At 42.1% G+C, this 23868-nt stretch overlaps 1 protein-coding gene across 8 annotated transcripts in view; it reads right to left on the bottom strand.

The window, feature by feature from the left end:
- Nucleotides 1-23868, bottom strand: part of EVL (Enah/Vasp-like) — a 528612-nt gene that overhangs the window by 381658 nt on the left and 123086 nt on the right. The gene's annotated exons all lie outside the window — the stretch shown is intronic.

Here is a 23868-nt window from a genome sequence, read left to right as displayed (position 1 = left end):
CCTGCTTAATGGATATTAATTAGGCAGGTCACAATTTGTGACTACCTGTGATTGCTACTAAGTCATGAATGGAGGCCTACATGGAGCCAGTGTCTATTTAATGGACCAATGCTGCTTTTAAACAAAATGTTTCCCATGGGAAGACATTAAGGAGAGCATGCAGTAGTCCCCTTAACAGCTGCTGCCACTTTGAAGATTACCTATTCAATTTCCAAAGGGGAACCTGTACCTTGGGTACATCTTCCCCTTTGAGAATCAGTGTCACTCCAATCCTGGGGATCACTGTAGGTGATCAGTGCCACATTTGAGGTCCCAAACCATTGATGCATATCTCTCTCAATTGAAAATATGATGAGGATGCCCTTTTCACGCCCCTCCTATATGTGATTCTGAAGGAGGCCTTGAGCATAGTAACTTTATGACTAGCCCTAAATTTGCAAAGAATCTTTGGCTCCAGAGCAAAATCATAATTGGTACTGATATGTCTTAATCTAAATTTTCAAATGCCCTCCCCATCTCGAGACACATCTTGTTCCATTTAAAAATGTTTCAGTTCAAAATGTCCTACCACCACAAGGTACAGGAACATCGTATAAATTGTTAAATAAAATAAATAACAACAAATTCTCTCCATAAACAAACTTGTCCAGGAAGCCACACTGAAAAGGATTTTAGATAACATTACTAAACAAGTAAGAACAGCTCACCACTACCTTCAACAGAGAACAGATGTTATTATAAAATCAGCAGACTAAGATGATTAGCATTATTTAAAGTAAAAGAGCCTGATTTAGAGTTTGGGAAACAAGTTACTCTGTCACAAACGTGATGGATATCGTGTCTGCCTTATTAGTGCATTATATCCTATGGCACTAGTATGAAAGTGGATGGGATATCTGTCACAGTTTTGATGGACTAACCAGTCTGACAAACTCGAAATCAGGTCCATGGTTGTAAAATACAGAAGCTTACATCTTGATGATGAGACAATAGCAGAAATGGTTGTTGTTCTGAGACAGTGTTCTGATATTTACTAAATGCACAAATTCAGTAAAAAAAACTCTGTTAAAATGAAGTTATGGTCAGGGCCACTGGAATTATGGAGCAGGGGAGATCCAAATTATGTAGAAGGGTTGACTAAATTACAAGTCAAAAAAAGACACATTTTGTAGTATAATAGCGCACATTTTATTATAGTATTACTTCAGTATTTTATCATTTACATAGTCTGTGCAACAGTTTTACCTTAGTAGTACTAGTTAAACACCCAAATACACTAACAAGCCACAGAGAGGGAACCAGTCAACCTTTGCCAAGTTTCTTCTGATGTACTGCAACACATGTCGCCATGTTTTAGTAACCTTTGATCTGTTTAAGCTAGAAAAAATAATTGTGCTAAAATCTCAGGTTAGGCAGCAGAATATTGATTATGTGTCAAATTCGGCAAATCCATAATTACAAAAAACACATATTTCTAGTGGCCCTGCTTATGATGAAATGCTCACCCAAAAGTTTTCCTATTACACTGCTCATGACTTCAAAAGTCACAGATGACATCACAAATGACAATTGGTGAAAGCACTTCATTGACATAATCGACTACATCACTATGGATCTGCAATCCTTTAATTGTTTGCATATTTGTTATTCATTGTTGTATTGTTATGTACTCTCTTTATTTTTATCTTGCTGAGAGGGGACTTTTATAAGGACGCTCACTTTTAATAGATCTGCTGTTGCCAATGACTTACCCAGTAGTGTGAAACTAATTTACCAATTTGCCAGTGTCTCTCCCATAGGCAAGACCTAATGGCTGTGCTAATGCTTGGTATTCCAATTTATTGATTTAATACACCAAAACCAAAGGGGATGATGGTTGAACATTGCAAGCACTCACCCCCAGTCAACTGATCTGGGTTTAATCCATCATCATTTTTTAGCTCACTCCGCCACCCCAGTTCAGACATGGCCATATGCAAATCAGTCTGACCCTGTGCCTCACGGTAACAGTCCAGCCCGAACAGCCAACCATGTCTTCCCTGGACCAGAAACAAGCATCCTGGGACCGGTTTCTGGCTAATCAGCCGTCATCAGCCAGGCCACTGGAATCAAGCTATCCTGGCTGAAGAGGGCTGGCTGAAAGCCCGAAACCGGTCCTACGATACTTGTTTCCAGTCCAGGGAGGACCTGGCTTGGCAGTTCGGGCGGGACTGTTCCCATGGGGCACAGGGTCAAGACTGATTTGCATATGGCTGGGTTCAAACTGGAATGGCATGGTGAGCAAAAAAACAATGGATTTAGGCCCAGATCTCTGTACTGACGTGAATGTATGACATTGTTCTGCATTCTGTCTATCAACCAGGCCCGGACTGGCCGTTGCAGGCACCGGGCAATCCCCCGGTCGGCCGCGAGGGTGGGGGCCGGTTTTGGGCCCCAGGGGCCGGTTTTGTTACAGGGTCGTTTTTTGCAGCAAAGCTGCAAAAACGGCACTGTAACAAAATCGGCCGAAAACAGGCCCTAGCAAAGAGCGCGGTCGCACCCCCCAATCCCCCCCCCCCGGCCGAGCACTTTGCCAGGGCCGGTTTCGGTTCCCAGTCCGGCCCTGCTATCAACTGTTGTTTTTGCATTTATCTTTAAAAACCAATACACTAATGGGGAATAATCCAGGTTTTACTAGCATGATATATAAAGAGTGTCACACTGTAAAAAAGTGGTGGAGGTGTGACGTATTTGGCTATTTTGTGGGCGGTCTACATAAAAGACCACCACTCTGAATTCTCCCAGTGCTGCCAACACACTGTCCAGAAAAGCTCGCTATCAGTTGCTAGACAGTAATACACGGTTCTATTACATCATCCCTAGAACAAAAATGTTTTCATGCATTTAAATAGATACTTGGAACTAGACCAGTGCACTGAAATTGGAAGCTACTTTTTAAAGCCACAGACATGCATAAGTCAAATATTTATCCTGCCCATGTGTCAAGGAATGTGGTCTTGAAAGCACGCGACAGTGCGGGCAAAAATTGAGTAAACAATTTCACTCATTCCACAGTTTCAGAAAACACCACAGACCAGAGTTATTTAAGTGTCTTGCAAGGAAATACCATGAGGCTGAAGGGGGCTATTTTCTTTTGGCGGTGAAAATACCCTGGAGAGGGTGGTGTATGTTTAATTCCATATAGACAAAAATGGGGGTAGGTAAGATGACACAACAGAACAAAGAGAGTGTAATTAGCCCATTTTGGCTTCTGTGTTTGTTCTTCAGTGCCTTGGCCAAGAACCGTGTGCGTATCCACGTCCCTGCCTTAATCAGGAAACTCAGATTTGGACCAAAAGGCTTCTCGATTATAAACATCACTTGCATGCATGGCAAAAGCCCTTTAATTCTGTTTTGGCAATGTAAACTCACATCTATCTACATACGAAGGACATGTCACATAGGTAACAGTTAGTTTATGTTTTACAGCCTAACGATGTGTCTGTATTTTTGGTATTTTCAGTAGGGCAAACTGCACTGTGGGTAGATAGGCATTTTAACATGTAGGTGCTGCTGTGTGCAGTCGAACGCATTCTGTGATCTTTAGACGCTCTGACAGCTCACCCTCTGGCTATTACCAAGTCTGCTTTATGCAGCAGAAATGTCACAATCACTACTAGCCCAATTAGAGCAGTAGGTCAGCCAAAGCTTTCTCTGGACTGCAAGGAAGGCTACCAAATCATTAGCAATATCACATTTCGTCAGCTTTCGTTCTCGCCTTGCAACATAATCTGTAACAATGTGCATATATACAGTATGTAATAACCAATTGAACTGACTGTAGGTATTTGTAAGCTCTGATCACGAAGGGAAGAGGCTTGCACTGAAATTACGTGAATCATATACATGGCGCTTGGCTGTGGTTTCAACAAGATGGAAGCCTATTTTTGCTCATGAAATGGCTTACTTCCTTTTCTGTCGACACAGCTTTACAGCACGACCAAACCTGCCCACAGCAAGGACAAAGTGTGAAATAACCACTAAAGGGACGTGAACCTAGGTTTTTTTTGTGAAATTAGTTTGGAGAACAAGAATACTAACTTGTTTATATGTGCCAGCAGACCACACATCTACTGTCTCCAAGTACCGTAAATAAAACATTACTATTACCCACTCTGATGTGTTAACTTTACCAACTTCAGAAAGATGGATGACAAAATACCTTATTTGGCAGATCAGGACATCCATCAAGAAGTGAGAGATGTCTCGTTTGCTGTGCTTAGAATGCCACTGATATCAATGCACTCTTAATATTTCTGATGGGACATCCGCCACGTATTGGCAGGCAGTGGTGGCCACCACAAACAAAGGGTGGTGATGTGTGTGGGGGAGCGCGAAGAGCGCGCATGGGGGGAGCGTAAATCATTTTAAAAATGTACTCTCTGCCGCCGGCCGCCTCCTGCTGCGCTCCTGCTGGCCTCTACCTGGGTCCCAGCAGCCCCTCGGACAGACTCTTAGCCAATCCCTGTCCTGTAGAGCAGCGCAGGGATTGGTCAGAGTGGGCTAAAAAAAACACACACTGCTCAGGCCACGGAGTCTGTGGGGGTTTCTGCAGCACGGCTGCAGAATGGAGCCGTGCTGGAGCAACCTAAGTGCGCATGTGTGTTTTGGTCAGCCTGAGACGGCCGGCCAGATGCACATGAGCACTTAGGGAGTGCACAAACACTCCTCCTCCACACTCCCATGACCTGCCCCTCTATGCACAAGCTGGCAAACAAAAAATAAAAGGATGCTAGAGCATCGTTTTATTTTTCGTTTGCTAGCTCTGCCAGGCAGTGGGGCGAAGCTCCTCCACCATTGCGGAGGAGCCACCACGGTTAGCAGATATCCTGCTTCCACCAAACTCTGAATAAGGCCTTAGGTCTGCAATGCTGGGATTTGAACTGTGGCATTCAGATTAATGCTTTTGGCTGTTGTGAGCTTTAACTCACTGAGCTACCATCAAATGCATTCTCCATGTAATCTCTGAGGATGAATGGATATAAGATGCTTTTTGCCTTCATTGTCGGTGGCTTCTTATATCACGGGATGCTCTGCATCATAGACTTTAGGTAAAGTTGGGTGCAACATATTTATTTGTGCTTGCATGGTTTCAGGTGAACATTAAAGTATTTGGTATAATCTCTTTCTTTAGTCCTTTGAAATTACATGCCACAGTGTAATCCCATTAAGAAAGTAGTCTTTGTTTGCTGTTGTTCACACCTGAGCAGTACTGTAATCAGGCAATGGAATCCATTTACCTCCCAATATCAGTTCCCAAGCGGGATTGATGTTGATATTTAAGTTATAAGTGATGCTGAACGTGGTTTAACGTCTGATTCTGATGTATCCAGTATGGAAGATAGTAACAGATCCGCCTAATTTGCTGTCTCCAATGTATTAAATGCTTTCCAGGGGCAATCTCTTAGTCGGGCACATTTTCAATGTTCAGATTCTTCGATATCATAAAAGCGGTCTTATTTCTTAGAAAGGTCTCTTGTTGTTATCTAGACTTAATCTTACAACCACTGCTTCACTCCAATTAGTTCATTTTGTATCTTTAAACTACTGGTATTTCATAATGATGCTTCCAAATGTCAATCAAGATTGACATGGTTTGCTAATCAGGTACCCACCTAGTTTTACAGTCAGAGGTTGTGGGCTACCACTTCTTAAAACTCTAAAGCAGATAGTATTTAAGTAATTGCTACTTTGTCCCTGTCGACTACCGAGGTGGACCCACTTTTGCACAGACGTTCTAATGAACCCTATAACACTTGCTGTCGGAAAAAGCTTGATGATAATGTCTAGAAATCCAATTCACAGGCATCTTGAGTGGATCTGATGGCATAGTATTTTAAAGGGTCATTATTAGTTTTCGATCCAAATTAGTACTTAATATTAAGAAACAAGTATGCTCGGGAACGTTAACCCCAGTATTTGTCACCATCTAATGGTGTTACTACATTAGCAGTATTGAGAAGGAATATGTATCTACAATGTCTAAATTTATATCAGTATTTCTTCAATTGCTTATATTTTATTGTTTAGGTGTTGTTTTTTGTGTTGATCGGGTTAGTCGCTATCTACATTGGTTCTAGTGTGACTCTTTTGCAATACCTGTATGTGGTGATGAGTGGTGTGCAACTTACTCTAAGGTTTGGCTGGTGTAGATTTGAGCCTTTTTTCTTTTTGTACTGCAGTACTACTGGAGTAAATGTTGATATAAACGTTTGAGAAACTGCAACATACTTAACTTTTTAGGAAGTCTGTTTTGTATATGTGGGTCCCTTCTGTGCTCTGCTTAATTTCCCCATTACTACTCTCATTTTGTAGTAGGTATTCCCTATTTTTTAGCCATTTCCCCTTGTCACTCCCACATTTACACAGAAAATATAGAAATACATGAGTGTAATTCTACGCACTCTCGGCTCAGAATTGCACACATGAGAGACAGGATGGCACAGGTGTACATCTGTGGATTGCATATATAAAAACAAACTACAGGAGCACTACTACACATACCTATAATCACCAAAAACTAGAGTCCCTCATTTTTGATTCTTAGGCGCAGGGCCTTTTGGTCACACACACTATACTGATCACACTAGGCGCTGCCTCTGGCCTTTTGCAATCTAGATGTATTTGAAATGGATGAATTTTATCAGGACTGTATTTGCGCTACAACAGATCAATCATTTGTGGCTTAAGCGATGTCCTCAATTATGTAAATGGTGGTTTTAATGGGTCATCACACTTGGTTTAATGCAGGTTGTAATATGGGATATTCATCTGTGACAGAATGTTTGACGTCATGAGCAGTGTATATTAGAACCATATTACACATTACTTTTCATTTGTTTTTAATAATGATATTTAATTGATTTTAGTCACTCAAAGATTTAAAGCAGTTGACTGCTATCTGTTTAGTATTCAGACTGCAGCTATGTCTGTCACTGTTTTGAGAAATGTGTGTTTTTGTTTCAGGATAACATGCTGATATTTAAAATGTGTTGCAACAATGTATATTATAAATCACATTTTAAATGCAGAGCAGATTGTAAGGAAATTAAAAACATACATTCAATAATGTGCTTTTTTGGTACTACATTGACACCATAGATCAGTTTTAACAAGACATATACAAAGAAAGAAAATTAATGCAATGTGTGACAGTGTTGCTTTTTGCTGACAGGGTTCTGCATTTACAATGTTTATTTTCACATACTGGGAGGATTCATTGGTAGATGCTTGCATCAAGGATAGGTCTGCAAGGGCGAGCTTGTCAGGTTTGTTGATTAATGGTCTACAAGCTTTGCCATTGTGAAAGTTTTTTGGGGAAACCAGCACTGAAAGAGAAAATGCTGTGTTTATTTTTTTTGTTTGTTTTTTTGGTAAGCTAAATATCCTGAAAATAATTTTGTACTGTGAATTACGGGGAAGAATTTCCTATTAGACCAATTTTCTGTGAAATACGATAATTGAAAACACACAACACACACACACCCATCCCCCATAACCAACATGAAAAAAAACAAAAATAACTATTTACTGCCTCCCAAATTGCATGCAACTTTTACTTTACAGAAGGAAACGTCCCTTCTAATGGTCATGAGGCCTCTTCATTGTGAGTCACTTTGCTGCAGGAGTTCTACCCTTTGCACATTCGTTTTGTTTACACATTTTTTGTTAAAACAAGTACACTTGAATAAACTCATGGCTGAGGGAAGAGAGAATTCTCCTCGTTAGTTATGGTCAATCTCTACAGTCAACAATGGCAATAAACAGAATGTTCTACTCCGCAAATATAGTATGAACACAGATAATTGTTTTTAGGGTGTGCTAATAACTTTGGCTCTGTTTGATGAATCTTCATAAAACCTTGCATGCGGGCCACTAACCTGAGCCATTTAAAGGACCTCATACCCCAGGACCAGTGCAATTGTTTTTTGGGGGAGGGGCATGCAGCCTCCATTCCTGAGCCTTGTAAAGGCCCGTGGACCCCATGCCCCAGGGCCGATTTTTTTTATAGCAGCCATGAAGGCCCCACAATGAGCCATAGAATGGCCCCAGGGACCCTATCTCCGGGGTCCACTGGGTTATTTGGGGAGGTGGGTTTACCCTCCTCCCTGAGCAACTGAACGGCCCTGGGGACTCCATTCATGTGGCCCCAATGTAGGACAGTGCCCCGGGGACCCCATCCCATGGGACACTGTAGATTGCCCCCGCACAGCAGGAGCAGTAATAAAAGCTGCTCTCAAACAGGCAGGAGCAAACAAGTGATGCCAGCTCCCACTAGCACCCAGGATGGGCGGTGGAGGGAGAGCCTCCGGGATTGTGGGGGTAATGGGACAATGGAGCTTTCGCCAGTCTGGTAATTTTGAGGGATTCCGAAGTGCGACAGAGTCACCCTAAAAAAAAAAAATACGAGAATTGCCCACTCCGGCCGGCACCCAGGATGGGAGCTCGCAAGGGAGCTGGAGGGGCCATGGATCTCCTCCTGCAGACCCTAAGATTTTGAAGAAGATAAATAATTTATTTTAAAAAGTGAAGAAACCTGAGAGGGAGCAGCCCATAATGCCCGGCAATAGCTGCAGATTTGAATCAGGTTGTCCTCCTCTGCCCCTAGAAGTGGCAGGGACAACACCAAAAAAGTTTCTGAATGCTGTGGAGTCTACAGGTAGTGCAGCAGACTCAAAGACATGTTTATGGCTGTTTTGAGCAATCATGTTTTATCAAAATTATTTATTGTAACAATTTTTATTAATCATTGCCGTGTATGCACATGGGAATACATTGGAATATAATTGGTGCTGCATTTTTGTGGTGTTCTAATAACAAAGACACTATGTGTAGTTTCTTATATGTTGAGGTGCTGGCCCCCTGATAAAGCCAATAGGCATGTTTTTAATATTTCGGACTTTTGATCCTTTGTCAAAGCTAGTAGGTCTGCCTTACCTATAATGACAGGCTTTATGTAAAAACATTCTCAGAAATTCACAGAAAAAAACAAAGGTTACAGTGACAATATGGTAAGGTCAAAGTGTCAGTTAAAATGTAAAGTTTTAAACTAAAAAAACTTGACATTTGCTGAAGTATCTATAACTTGTGCCCTCATCATGCACTGCTTATGACCTTACATATTAGAACAATCATGACGTTCTCTGACATCATTGATATCACTGAGAACTGAAATGACATCACTGTTCACAACACTGTGCATGGCGAGGGCGTGAGGTATCGTTAATACAGTTAACTTTAATTGGTGAATTATATATATCAGAAAACAATCGCTCAGCAATTAAGGAGGCACTCATAGGGCAGCTGACTTGAAAAGTCTTTAATTCTCCTACCGGCAGAACCAGCACTTCGTATAGTATGCCTTACGCCTTTCGGGGAACATCCCCTTAATCATAGGCAACATGTCTCTGCGTTACTCCCAACACACCTGTTTTATAGGATAATGCCCTCCAATGGGCTCTCTGCTGGAACATCTCCCTCGTTTTCTTCTGGGATTTATAGTGTGGAGGTTTCACAAATCCACCAACCAGACACCAAAGGACCCCAAGTTCCAGTTCGTTGGGAATCCCGGGAAATGGCGTAATTATATATATACATTATTTCATCAGGGCTTTCTTTATTGATTGCACGATCTCAGCGTTGAAATGTATAGTATTTCTACCATTTTTATGATTCAATCTTATGCACTGTCACTTTATATGCTCCGCTCAATGACGAGCAGTTTGTCATGTGATCAAACCTTCTCGAAGGTGAAACGCGTCATGGCGGCAGCGCTGGCTTTACTTGAATAAATCACCTTTGCAACAGCACCATTTGGGTTGACTCTTTGTCGCTTCGTATCCGGCAGTTCCCTGTCTTTTGAGTGACAAGCCTCGCAAATATATATATATATATATATATATATATATATAACAATAACGTTATAGTTAGGTGGATATGTTAGTGAAAACATTAAAGTTTTGAAGTAAAAAAAAACTGAAATTCACCAGCTATACTTAGCAGAGCTAACCATAACTTGCGTTCCCGCCATGCAATGCTCATCACCTCACACAGTACATCACTCATGACATGTTCTATGACATAATTTATGGCATCAGCGATGACATCATCCAAGCTTCTTTTGCACACATTGCTCTGTAAACTAGTATGGCAATAGAGGCCTGGACATAAGTACAAAATAGCTCACAATAATAAAAAGCATCATTCATACTGTTAGAAATGTTGCTTCTGGTTGGCTAAGGTATGCACCTAGCAAGGCAGAACCCAACACTCTAGTCAGGGTAAGGGAGTTACACACCCAAGTTAACCCCTGCTCAACCCATTGGTAGTTTAGCCAGAACAGTCAGGCTTATTCCAGAGGCAATGTGTAAGGCTTTTGTGCAACACACACACACCAGTGACACAATAATACACCACTAAAGAGACTCCACGCAACATTATATTAAAACATAAAATATATTCTGCATAGGTCAGACTAAAACATCAGAAAATTGTGATTACTTTTGCAACAAGGCAATTGTCAAGACATCACAATGTGTGCAATGAAAGGTTTCCATGTTGCACCTGTCACAAAAACAGCATTACTGTGCATATTATATAGGCCTATTACACAGTATACGTCATCCTAAACAGTGCCAAGCAAAACAACATACATCAATATCTCAGGACTAGTAATGCAACAGACAATGGAATCAGAACGCATGAGTCACAACCACTGTACATATTATCTAAACCCTGTACTAGTATTCGTGATCCTGACAATGCAAGGCATAACACAACATACGTGATAGCATTATTGCATTAGGAAACAAATGCAGCAGTTAACTGTTAAACGAATAGGAATCACCACGACATCACCATATACACATTACACCCGCAATGTCCCCACCACGCTATAGGGTACAGTGCTTCGGTGCTCCTATTATTGATGATGCAGTCATCTCTGTTCTCCACGTAGGGAGTAGAAGCAGCTGGGCATCTACTATGATAAATATGGTAATTCCCCAAATCATGAAGCGGGGGCCTCTGTCAAGGTCCCACCCTGTCCTTGGAGCAAAATACAGTGCCCCTAGGTAGGTGCAACACTCGCTGGGTCTCCCTACACACCGCACCATGAAAGGGGGTTGCCCACAAACGCGTGGTGCAGCTGCCGAACCCAAGGCAATGTCGGACTGATTCCCCACACCGCACGACCTCCCCACGTGTCAGGGGCCTCCCTGGGGCGTTGCAGGTATAGGTAACGTCAAAGACCTCTTCTGGTCTCTGGCGGCCTTGCAGTGGGAAAGCAATGATTTCTGCCCACTGCCAGCACGCAGGAGGTCCTTCGGTCTCTCCATGCTGCACTGCGTTTGGAAACCAGTCACCTGCTGGGATACAGTCTCACTACCCTTTCCCTGTCAGCCACAGGTCACAGTCCCCTGGTCAGTGGAAGCGGAGTCAATATAACAGGTGCTCCCTTCTCAGGAGTAACGGTACTGCTCTCGGGTCTCCCACTGTGGCGTCTCTGTTCAGAAGCTGCACTGCTTAAGCCTCTAAGGCGCTACGCCCCATGGCGGGTGTCTGTGCAGAGAAACACAGAGTATTAGAGAAAAAGGGGAAATGGACACCTGGTGGCTTCTGTGGCATCGGCTCAAGACCAGAGCACCAGTTCCTGCCAACCAAAATGAAGCACAAGGCAGCACACAGCACTCTTCAGAGCCCGGTCAAGCGCTCAACACACGCTGGACAGAATAGTCAACAACCTAGCTGTCACTCTGCCTAAACATACCAAACATGGCAATGCTACTCCTATAAATCAGAAATTACCACTTAAAGACTTTTAAGGGCATTCCCAATACTAGCCTATGCGAGAAGTAGTAAGAAGCAGTGAGAAACCAAATAGGCTGTTTGTCACTATCAGGAAAGGCTACTTCTGTGGGTGGTGCAAGCAGCACTATAGGCCCACTAGTAGCATTTAAAGTACAGGCCCTGGGTATATGTGATATCACTGTGCAATAGGCTTACAGGTAAATTGAATATGCCAAACAAGTGAAGACCAATCATACAATGTTTACAGGAGAGCGCACATGCAATGTAGCACTGAATAGCAGTGGTAAAGTGCCCAGAGTTCTAAAGCCAACAAAAACAGTCAGAAAAAAACAGGAAGAAGGCAAACAGTTTGGAAATAACCCTGCAAAAAGGGACAGGTCCAACAAATGCCATCACAGATACAACTATCGTAGGTGTAACAAGCATGTGTTCTGTGCAACACTGACCCTATACCATACACTTCATGGGTAGCCTAGTTCACTCAACAATCATCTACAAATATGGGAAACAATCATTACACACAGTGTTGTATAATTATAAAACTGTTCAGAGAAAGCCAAGTTCCTCAAGATAGTCAAAGTCTGTTCCAAAATGAGCGCCCTGTTCCGGTTATACTTTACCTGTATCAAATCCCTCACTATCATTGAACCTACTTTGAGAAATGAAGTTGATATGGAGTGAGTTTACTTTGTAGAACACCGTTTGCAGAGAGTGAGACCCTCATGAGAAATACACCACAGATTATTAATAAATATCTACTAAGAACAGTGTACAGTCTGTGCAAAACATGCCAAAAAAGACACTTCACTTAAAATAGTGAAGGTCTGAAGGTGGTAATGATCATACTGTCAACAGTTTTCATACTGTGGTGAAAAATTTACAGATAGCTCATCTTCTGAAGCAAAAGAAGCACATGCACATGGTTTAGTACCTGCTGCACACAGCATTCCATGTTATGTAGAAACTCTCAAACTGAGACGATTCTGTCTAAACTGAAGGTTGCTTACAGTTTTGAGTATCTACTATGTAGAATCTTGGCTCTGTTGGAAACTTTTTCTGCCGAACCAAAAAACGTGTGTGGCACATACTGGACACAATTTGTCTACTGTAATCTGCAAACGGAGTTTCTCATCGACGTAAAAATGTATAATGTGTTCAGTACATCTACACACCTTTGATGCATAAGAAGCACAAGCGTTTTGTAAACAGTTACACTAATTAGCTGGACATAGGCTGTACAAAATTAGGTAGAAAAGTAATATAGTAGTTACCTGCCATTATGTAAGCTCATTGGATGATATCCTCAGTGATGTCATCACTGATGTCCTAAATGATGTCATACAACATGTCATGAGTGATGTAATATGTGAGGTCATAAGCAGTGTTTGGTGGTCATAAGCAGTGCATGGCCGCGTATCGTAGTCCCTCTCCCCGAGCCTCATTAGGCCTTGGGGACCCCAATCCCTATAGCCTTATGTTTTTAAAGGGAAGGGGGCCAAGTGGCCTCCTCCTCAAGCCTTATTAGGTCCTGGGGACACCGTCTGCAGGAACAATCTTTTTTTATTAACCCCTCCCATGCTGATGACGAGCTGAGCTCGTCATCAGCCACGGTGCTCGTGTGCTGATGATGAGCTGAGCTCGTCATGGCCGTTAGAACGCTCACACGCTGGGGTAATTTCCCTGCTGTGCTGAGCGTTCTAAGGAACGGGGGTGGCCGTGACAAGCTCAGCTCATCATCAGCACACGAGCACTGTGGCTGATGACGAGCTGAGATAGTCAGCAGCATCGCCCCCCAGCACAGCGGGGGAATTACCCCCGCAGAGAAGGGGTTAAGGGGAGGGGGCCACGTGACCCCGCCCTGAGCCTATGCTGGCCCAGGGAACCCATCCCTTGGGGCCTGCATTTAATTTAAGTCGGTTCCCCAGTGGCCACCCAGCGCACTCACCATACGCTATGTTGGGGCCGTCGGGGGAGCCTCAGGGCCCCCGTGATCCAGCTGGCTCACTGCATTCTATAGAAGCCATCACTGCTACCGCTCACAGGAAGCAGTTATACATGCAGCTCCCGCCATTCGGGAGCAATATCTTGGTCTGTTTCCTTGCCCACATCAGTGCAGGCAGGGAAACAGATCTCAAGTCTGCTCTCAGCAGGTTGGAGCATTTAAAAAAGATTTTGCTCGCTAGGAGCAGACTTTGTGTTTGCACCCGTTTGGCAGGAGTTTTGAAAATGCTCTGGCGAGAGCAAACACAAGTTTCCCTGCACATGGCAGTGCGGGCAGGGAAACTGCTGTGTCCCAGGGGTACCTCCAATGTGTTGTGAATTTTATTCTATGATGTTAAAATTGCCTTTTTTTTTTTTTTTACAAAAATTGTGGTTTTCAAGATGCAGAAAACATATGCTCCCCTTTACCAGTCAATCACATATCCTGAAAAATGTAAATGCGATTAACAGAAATTGTGAAACTGACTGAAAGTGCATTCAAATGTATTAAACCCTTTCAAGCCCACCTGGCAACTTTTTTTTAATTTAAATATCTCAAAAGCAACAAATTTGTTTTTTAGCAACTCAAAACTATTGTGCATTCTGAGTTAAGAAAGTTCTACTTTTATGACTAATTTTGGGTAAATCTGTTCTGCAGTTTTTGCTGTCCCATTGAGCAAAGTTCCTTATTGGAGCTAAAATGAAAGCATTTCTTTTTGTCCTCCACCTTAACTTTTTCGCACGAAACAGCACAAATGTTGGATCATAGCTGCATATGCTACGTAAGTGCCTAAATTTGTAAGAAAAGCCCTGCCTTTGTTATAGGCAAATCAAAAATTGCCTTTTTACTGGAAAGTTGTCCTGAATTATAACTACACAGGGGTGACTGCCACTGGGTAATATATATTGAGAGCGGAGATAAATAAATTGTAACCATGCAATATGGTCCAATATTGTCATCAAGAGCTTCTGGTAACATCATAAACCACAAGTGCCAATTCCTGCACGTATTTCCCGTACATTTCAACATGAAACATTGCCTGCTTTTAACAGGGGAATTTCTGGGTGAAAGAGGCCATGTTCCAGCATACCTTAAAACAGTTACTTATTTATCTGAATTAACAGGCAACTGGTAATGAGGGCCAATATCAGGTTAAGCGCTGTTCCATTTGGTGCCATATTTAAGTCTAAAGTTTGGCAATCATAAGCTTTTTCTTTTTACCCAAATCTATTCTCTTCACAAACTCCGAGAGGGCTGATTTCAAACATTAATTATATTACTTACCACTTACTCTGTATTAGAAGATGGTGGACGTCTGTGGTTGTCATTAAGATCTTCCTGTTCTGTGCGCCCATATTCATGTACTTACAAAGGAAGGCCATCATTGAGTAACAGCAAGGGCAGAGCCCCACAGGCTGTACCTAAAGAGAGCTGTATGCTCTGCACATAGATCCAACTGCCTTACCACTTGCACTAATTTGCAAAAAAATGGGTCTAACTAGTTGGCCCGACATTTTCGCAGGTCGGCTCTCCAGCATTTATCACCTATCCAAGGCTGGACTAAGAATCCTTGTGAATACTGGCGAGGCGTTTACTTGATTAAATAAATATTGTATGACCTCTTACAAATATAACTTAATAGCAATATTTCACTGACTACTTTACAAATTAATGTCAAATACAATACACAGACCTTTTCAAAAGTAATGTATGTAGGCACTACGACCAGATAAATACAGTTCAGAGATTAGAGTTTATCAGACACTAGGATTGTTGACTTAAGTTTGTTCCTATGTTTACTTGGTCCAGCACAATAGCAGAAACCGGGTTCTTGAGGAGAAATTAAGATTTTTCCCTTATACAGTCTAAATGTATTACGGTGGGCGGTCCAGAGCACAGATGCCCCAGAGACATGTGTCCTCTAAAGCTCTACATATAAATAGATTCCTCAAGTAGATGACAGCAAGCCTGGCATGTGTTAGGCCTCACTCCTTCAACAGCGGTGTCTGTACCTGAGGGAGGGGTTGGTTAATTTAAAGAAAGCACATGGGAGCTAAGGAAGATCTAGAAGTCTAAGTCCAGACCCAGATCCAGTACGGAGGTCTAAAGCAAGCTAAATATTAGGGATTAAACCAAAGAGCAGGTCAAATTCCTTACAATGTGTCTTAACTTGTTACCTAGTGCCTAGAACTGGTGTCTACTGTATAAGTGTTATTGGGAAATGTATTCTTTAGGGTAAAGTGATCACATTTAACAAGAAAGCACATTTGAAAATATTGGTATTTTATTGAACCTGAAACCAGGGAAAGTTTTCTCCATATAGAAGAAAGCGAAAAAAAATGTTTTCCCTTTTTTACAAGCGTCAGCACCACAAAAACAGTACATCAAAGTGGAACCTGGCTCAGTGTGATCAGCTAAAATTATCCCCTTCTTTTTTTAATCAAGAGAACCCATATGTACTTTTTAGGATTGAGCCTGCGAGAGCATGCGCTAGCACATGCGTCTTGCTTGCGAGACACTATTAAATACTAAAAGGGCTTGGAGCCCACCCACTGCTTACCATTTGCTGGTTTCACTTTACTCTTCTGTATCAGCCTCCTTAATTGGCCAGTCCAGGTGAAAAGTCATTTCTGATCATTTCTGTGGAGCACATTGATTCTAAATGAATATGTGCCCGTCCACTGCTCCCTGCATGATCAAGGGACTATTTCTTCCCCCTTCCCACTCCCTGCCTGCGTGCTCCCCCAATATTGTTATTGGGCATAAACATTTTCTTTTCGGCTATCACAGAAGATATACTCCCGCTGCAGCGCTGGCGCAGAGATACAAAACCAAGGTGAATGTGCAAATGACCCAGGTACATTATGCACACAGTATTCCCCCGATACATGAATGAAACACTATCTACAAATGTGATTGCACCAATTCAATAACATTTTTACTCATCTCTTGAAAAACTGTCAGAAATGCCATTATTTTAGGGCCTGCCCCCTGAGCGACCCCCGTATTGTGCTGGTTACTAGTCTATCTCTTCCTAGCCCTCCTCTTATGTAAGTGGATTTGTTTGCATGTGTGCAGGCGGACAGGCAGTCCTTTTAAATTTCCAGGCAGAGCATGCGCAAAGTTGTTATTAACGAGCTGTATAGCACTTCGACCGACTTATTCTACAAACCTGCTCTTTGGATTCTGGCCGCTGATGATGCACTTATGTATTCATATTTCCACATGCCATGTTCAATTTATGTGCCATTGTTTGTGCACAAGCTTTTGAGCAACGTTATGCATCTGGCCATAGGAGTCATTTAAGCTAAATGCCAGGGGTAGCGGAAGGAATATCACATGTTTTCACCCCCCAATGACATCACAGGAAGTGATGTCATATGACTTGACACGTTATCACCCTCCCCTCAGGTTACGATCTGTCTAACTTTTCTTTTATCGGTCATGTCTCTCTCACCTGTTGCTTACTCTTGTCCATCCCTCCTGTCTATCTTAACTGTGTCTTTCTCACTGATCTCCTTATGATACATGTTTTTCCATCTCTTACTGATCTCCTTTCTCAACTGTTCTTCTCTTTTTCCACTCTAGTTCACCTTTCTGTCACATTTGCCAGTGTTTCGAAGTCAGATAACCTGATGCTATTCAACACCAGTCCTTAATTCCTCGCTCTATTAATGTATACAAGAGCTTCAACCGCAAAATGGCTGAAAGTAAAAAAAACAAAAACAAAGTGCTATGATGGTCATGTTGACTGCATCATACCGCTTTCATTTTTTTTACCTTCAGCCAAAGGCTCAGCTGCCGTGCTGCTTTGCAACGAGGTTAAAAAACCATTGACAAGCCAAGAGATCTACTACGGTGAGACCCAATTGCCAATGCTTGTTTTTGTAGTCCTCCAGTTGAGTCTACCTACGGTTGACATGAGCTGGGATGTCTGTCAATTAAGCAAATAGAGCCTTACTGCGTTCGCTTGAGTTAATAGTAACTATATATTTTCCTTACAATGTAGTGCTATGTTGATGCAGTGAATGTAATAGTATTGTATGTAGATGTTAATGACCTTGATCTAATGTCACATAACTCTTGCAGATTCATCTCTAAATAATTGAAACTCTAAATCCTGAAATAAATCTAAACATTAAATTGTTTGTTGCTGCATAGCTAGGCCTAGCTAAGTTTGTTCGAGCCTTTTCTTCAAGACATTTTGCGCAAATGTATAGCACTATTAGGGATGATAACCAGCACTTCTGAGCTGTTTCTAGCTGAAGGATGCAGATCTGATTATTTCTAATTTCTGTCTAGTGCCGCGGGTTTTCAAGACTATCTAGAAGACAGAACGCAGGCTGCATAAAAGTGACTCAGTGACTCTCCCCCTTGGCTCGCAGATCAAATTCTGCTGTTTCATGAAAACATTTCACATATGTGTTTGATTCCTGCAAATTCCGAACTCGGTTTACATTATGGTATGGAGAATATAAAGAAACTAAACCTAAAAATTGTGATTCTATGGATGACAGCGAATTTGGAATTGCTGTCAAGATTATTACAACTTTCATTGTGCCCATTATTTTTTGTAGTAATGCCCTGGATTACTTTTCTATAACAAAGAAAAGCCCGAATCTCCAAATATATATCTAGAATCGAGGTTGGAATAATTACATATAATTCAGAGAGAAATACCAAATATTATAAATCCCACCGTACAATAAAAAGTGCACATCCCTTGCACGAGTTCATCAATATTTCTTTAAAACGCCTTCTCTTTCTATCCCTCTATAACGAAGGAAGGGCGTGTATCATGGTATATTTCACAGCTCTGAGCCCAGTTTCTGCTTCGGCTTTTCCTCACATCCCCACAGCTGGCGCAGCTGCGCGTGCAGCAGAGAAAGAGCCCTTTCCCTGGTGTCACTCTCTCGTCACCCAGGCTGCCTGGGACTATTTGAGCAGAGACAGCATCGTTTGAGAGAATAAACGGAATCATTCACACCTTGCGTTTAATGAAATAAAAGCTGCGTTTATCCTCTCCTCTCGGATTTAGGCGGGAACCGAAAAGGGACCCATCGCTGCCGAGAGATCCGGCTGGATTTGAGTGGGTGCATCGGACACGGAGGTCGTCGCTTTACATAAGCCACGCGGGGATTACCCTGTTTCTCCACACCACACTCAGTGCGTCAACTGTCTTGATTCACACGTCGGCTCCAGTGTTCAGACGAAGGGCACGGGATTAATGAATCTACGTCAAATGTGGGATTTGCAGCGGGCAGCTCTTGAGCCTTGAATTCGGGAAATAAAGCCTGATATGGAAATACATTCACTAATCTCAAAATATAGCGTGCATTTAGTGACGCATCTCTGTTCGTATGTAAATGCTGCGTGTTGAAGTGTCAAACTCCGGCACGCGCCAGGCTTGCAGCGACAATGGCCTAGCTGCTCACACAAACTGCTCATGACGAGAAACAAAATTGGGGTGAGATTTTAAAACACTGAACAGCTGGTGCTGACTTCTCACAGAAAAACGTGTAGCATCTATTTGTCGCACGCACCATGTGGCAGATGTTGTATAGAGGGCACTTCCGTGCTTACAGCAGGGTGCGCACTTTCAAATTAATTTCTTAGAACTGATGAAACAGGCACGTGATTATCAATGCAACAAGTGCCTGTGTGCACGCCACAAACTGTAAAGTGTCAACAAGGTGGGTGGGTATGATGAGCAGGGCTGGTGCGACGATCATAGGCGATTGTCGCGTGGAGCCACCACTAGGGAGCGCCAGACTGCAATGAAAGGCCCTAAAAAGACCCTGTTGCTGTTGGGTCAGGGGAGGGTTCAAAACAGCTTAATACCATTATACCCTAGGCTTAAAAAAATACTTACACAAGAGTGGGCTGTGAAGTCAAAAGCTCTGTTTTACTTTCATAAAATAATCTGTTTGTGGGGAAGTGCTCAAGTATTTCAGAGAAGTCGGATATTGCAGAAATAGCGTCTGTAACTTCTGTGTCACACCTCAAAAAAGAAACACCTAGCAAGGTTGACCTGATTTAGTAAACACAGCTAAATACCACAGGTAGTGCATATGCCGCTGCAGGAGAATGACATACGTGAAAGAAGAGATGTTCTCTCTCACTGTGCCGCCTCTATTAAGAATCCAAGGTCCGTCCACCCTCTGTAAAGGACAGGGTCGGTCTGGCCTGTCGGGCAAGCTGGCAGTGTCAGAAGGGATAGTCCTGACAGGTCAGAGTGTGGGCTTTTCCCCCCTTTTTGTGGGCATGTTTTATGGTCTGGTGGGTCGGTTTTTACCTTGAGCATTCAAGACCTCTTGTATATACTTTAGTATATACTTATTATAAACTTATATGTGTATGTACTTTGTGGGCTCTGGGGATCAGCCCTCGGACTAGTCTGCTTCCGCTTAGAGACTTTTTCTGTTCAACTGCCTCTATTTAACTGTCCTGATATAAAACGACCAGCAGAGGTCAGTAAAATACCAGAATCACTTTAGCATTCTCTAGATTCCAGTCCATAGAAATTGTCTTCCACGAGCACCCGTAGACAATAAGATTTTTTTCTAATCTTGTGTTTCCAGTGATAGGACTACTGAAGGCCCTGATTTTATATTAAAAACAGAGCTTTGGACTATACCATTTACCGCTGAAAGGCAATATTTCTCTCCATGTGTTCTCATACCTGGCGTGCTACGCAGTTTGGTGCTTACTTTCCCTCCATATTAAAGAACAGTAGATGTTTCAGCACCCAGGCTAATGTGCTACATAGCTAAATACATTTAAGGTCCTAAAGGCGAGACCGATTGCATTGCATAGGCTTGTTACTGTTGATTTCCCTTCTATTAACACAAACATTGCTTACAGAAGCATGAAGGGATGCAGTCTGCCATACTTTAAAAAACACCTACAGATCATGTGTTAGAAGTTCAAAACTGACCCGATTTGCAAATGTGGGCCACTTTTTTAGCTGATTCAGTAATGGGAGCGATTTCTACATTGGTGCCTGGCCTATTTTCTGTCTGAATCCGACCATGGTAAGAGACACAGCCTTTGCGGTGCATTGCTTACCTACTCCTGGAAAACTGTGCTTGGCAAGAACTAATACTGAAGAAGCCTATTCCTTATTATAGAACAGGGGTCTCCAATCTTTTCTGTAATAAGATATAGGTATGTTCCATGAAAATCAGCCCAAGTTACTGATATTAGTGATATGATAGTGAGCACCCCATCTAAGGCTGTCAGCAGTGATCACATCAATGCATTAGGCAGGGTGGCCTGCAATAAAGTAAAACAGCATTATCAATTCTGAATACATCTACAAGGGTCATTCAAAACATTCATAGCTACAACCCCCACAGCACCAAAATCATAATTGGAGTAATACAACTCTCCAACTGGTATAATATCTTTAAATTAAATTTGAAAATGAACAATTTTTTTCCAATCATGACCATCTTATGAGGTCTGAAAATATACACATTTTCATCTCGAATACATGCTTTTTAATTTTGGTCTACAAATAATAATGAAAGAAAGCAAAAGCTTTTAATTTAGGATTCTGGGCTGCACACAGGAGAGCTACTGACGGGTAGACAGAGCTACTGGTAGGTAGCTCACGGGCTACTCGTTGGAGATGCTTGTTATAGAACAATCTGTGCTGTCTAATAATGCATCCTGATTGGGTATTTGGAGCCCCAACAAAAGTTAGGTTTTGCAGTTTTTCAATGTAAAGTTAACAAATATAAATGGAAACAGTGTGCCCTTTGTTTAAAATCAGAATTAACAAATTGAGCAATGATGCAGGAACTAGTATGATTAACTACAAAACAACAACATACATTTGGCTTCCAAACAAAGTGGAGAAGAAATTAGAAGAGCAGATCTCCGTAGAGCATTGCATTCGAAAAGAGCAATAACTTAGTGGTTTAAAAATAAGCCTTTTATCTCTTCGTTTCCAAGAATTAACATAAGTGATTCTTTTCCATTCGTCATTAAGTCTGGCCTGTCCAATCGCTCTGTGCACAACATCTACGACTCTACTGATGGGTTCGTTTGTAAATAAATAAGTGGTGGGCCCAAGGTTCCTCTTGGGAGCGCATCGCTGGAGCTGCAGTGCCGGGCTGCCAAATACCAATAATGCCTTGGGTTGTTTTCACCTCATGCCTCTTTCTTCCACCACTCTACACTTCTGGTCTCTTTATCCACCCTTCCAGGGTCTTTATCATCCCTGCTTTCTCGCATTGTTATCTATCCTATATGTTTCTTCCTTTTTCTTCCCCCCTTTTCTCACTTTCTTTATCTTGTTCTACGTCAGAGTCCGATGATGAAAAAATAAGCCCCAATCCCCAAAATTGAATGCCGGATCTCACCACCTGCAACTATTGGAGCAAACTAAACACCTAATATGTGCAGGCAAAACCAATATTAACCACTTCAGAACCAGACTACATAACTGGAATGGGCTTCCTATATGTATACGCATTCTTATGCTGTGCGTGGATTTTACCAGAAGCAATTAGTAACAATACTGAAATCAAATCCTACTAATTCACAGTTGTAACAAGCAAACTGGTGTCTCAACGCTGTGATGTCACAGAAGCAAGTGCGCCCTCTGTCTTTATCTGTAGATGTCAATTCATCAAAATGCCAGGGGTGGTGGAAGTGACATCAACACTTTCAACCAAAGCTATTTCTACCACAAACGCTACTGATGTAAAGGTTCCCCTAGTGTACGTCAAAAAGGTTAAATGTATTGATACTTCACTGGAAAACACTTTAAAAAAAAGTTAATTGTTATAGTCCTCTCTATTTATTTATGGATCATATATTGAATATAAACTATGTTCCTGACTTACAGTATTCCTTATTCTTACATTTTATATTAAAAACAATGAAAAATGATAAATTGCATCGTGTGTTTTTATTTAATTTTTGTCTTTATTCCGAAGTGTGTGCGAACCTCGACAGAATTCATATTTCAGAACTTGATCCCAGTCTGTGCAGCAGGAAGTAAACAGTGTCCATCAGCAACTGTGACACTTGGTGAGCCCTAAATGAGGTTACTCTGCATGGAATGGAGGGGCTGCTGGTGGAGTAGGAGTAGGGAAGCAAAATGAAAGCTGTACATATATGTGATGTTGAAGAGGAAGGGACGTGTCGTGTGGGGTGGAAGAGAGACAGGTATTTGCATTATATAGTTAGTTTAAGACTCAGAGCAGCCGAGGAGTCTATATTTTTTTTTAAATGTCCAGGTAAAAAGCTTCAGACAAAGGCTCCTGCACGGGTGGGGCACACCTAACTCCAAATTGCATTTATGTGTAATTATGTTATTATGGGTATTCATACAGAGCAAGACAAGCCCAGAGGGCAGTGGAGGACAATATACAATAACAAGATACCGTGCCAGCATTCGAGGATAAAGAGGCGTGCGTATGTTTTAATTGAGAATTCCGAGCAATTAATTCAAATCGAGTAGAAATTCAGCTACGATGTGGGATGAGGATGTAGAGGGAAAGGAAATCACCTAGAGTGGCGTGAAGTTTGTGAGGGTGTGGTCTTTGAGACATCTCCTCAACTGCACAGCTGAAGAAGCAAGTTTGAAGTACAGCGGACAGCCATCTAGACTCTTTAAGAGTCTTCTAGATTTCCATCCAGGCCATGAAGGTGCTCTTAGTAATCACATACTCCAGACACATTGAGTTATGGGGCAAAGTAGCGAGTTTTGCTTGTAGACAGAAAGCAATCGACAAACAGGGTATTTTTAACTTTGTGGTCCGGAGTGAGATTACAGACCACTCAAGCTTAAATCTTGTTACTCAGAACGCCACTCAGAGGCCTACTCCCTTGAGCAATAGCGCGGATCAACATTTCTCTATGTATGAAGTGCTGACGGTAGGTCAAAATACAGGGGTCCTTTACCAGTTATTTCAGGAGGTTACCCAGGACTTAAACGCTGGTGGTTCCAGTACATTTAACAGATTGAATACACATTGATACCTATGGAGTTATGTAATAATCCCATAGAAAGGACTATGGAGGAA

The sequence above is a fragment of the Lissotriton helveticus genome, chromosome 9 (genome assembly GCF_964261635.1).
Source record: "Lissotriton helveticus chromosome 9, aLisHel1.1, whole genome shotgun sequence".
Classification (NCBI taxonomy): Eukaryota; Metazoa; Chordata; class Amphibia; order Caudata; family Salamandridae; genus Lissotriton; species Lissotriton helveticus.
The sequence above is the reverse complement of the archived record's forward strand: the minus strand, read 5'-3'. Positions and strand labels throughout refer to the sequence as shown.